General features: G+C 37.0%; 1 long non-coding RNA gene across 1 annotated transcript; it reads left to right on the top strand.

The window, feature by feature from the left end:
* Window positions 1–486, top strand: LOC104774922. Its single transcript, XR_765589.1, has 3 exons — window positions 1–40; window positions 119–336; window positions 424–486. It is a non-coding gene; the product is annotated as an uncharacterized LOC104774922 (long non-coding RNA).

Below are 486 nucleotides of genomic sequence, written 5' to 3'. Positions count from 1 at the left end.
GGAAGTCCCTGAGCGGCAAAACTGTTTTGCATATGTGAAGGTGCATCTCTTCTATCTCGGTTAAAGTTATATAATAATGTTTGGTCTTTGACTGATGTCAACCTGTCTAATTTTTTAGGATGATGTCATTCATATTCATAGACACTGGATTGGAGGACAGAAGACCAAAATTTTTCCTCTAAATTTGCATACACAATTTCATGGAAGAGAATTGCATTCTGTATGCTTCATCTCTGCGGATACGAAAACCGGGTTTGATTCCGAAGAACATAAAATATCTGATCAGTCTAGTTGGATTGCAACAGGGTGTGAAGGTGGATCTGTGAGATTGACTAGGTAGGTACTAGTTTTATTAAAGTTTAATTAAGTGATATTTGATGGCAGTTTATTAGTATTTTTGTCTAAGTGTTTGGGGTTATTTAGGTATGCATCTGAGTTAGGAAATTGGTCAACATCAGAGCTACTAGGAGAACATGTTGGAGGCTC

The sequence above is a fragment of the Camelina sativa genome, unplaced genomic scaffold (assembly GCF_000633955.1).
Source record: "Camelina sativa cultivar DH55 unplaced genomic scaffold, Cs unpScaffold06851, whole genome shotgun sequence".
In the NCBI taxonomy this organism is placed as follows: Eukaryota; Viridiplantae; Streptophyta; class Magnoliopsida; order Brassicales; family Brassicaceae; genus Camelina; species Camelina sativa.
Note: the sequence above shows the minus strand (reverse complement) of the source record. Positions and strands in the feature narration are given on the sequence as shown.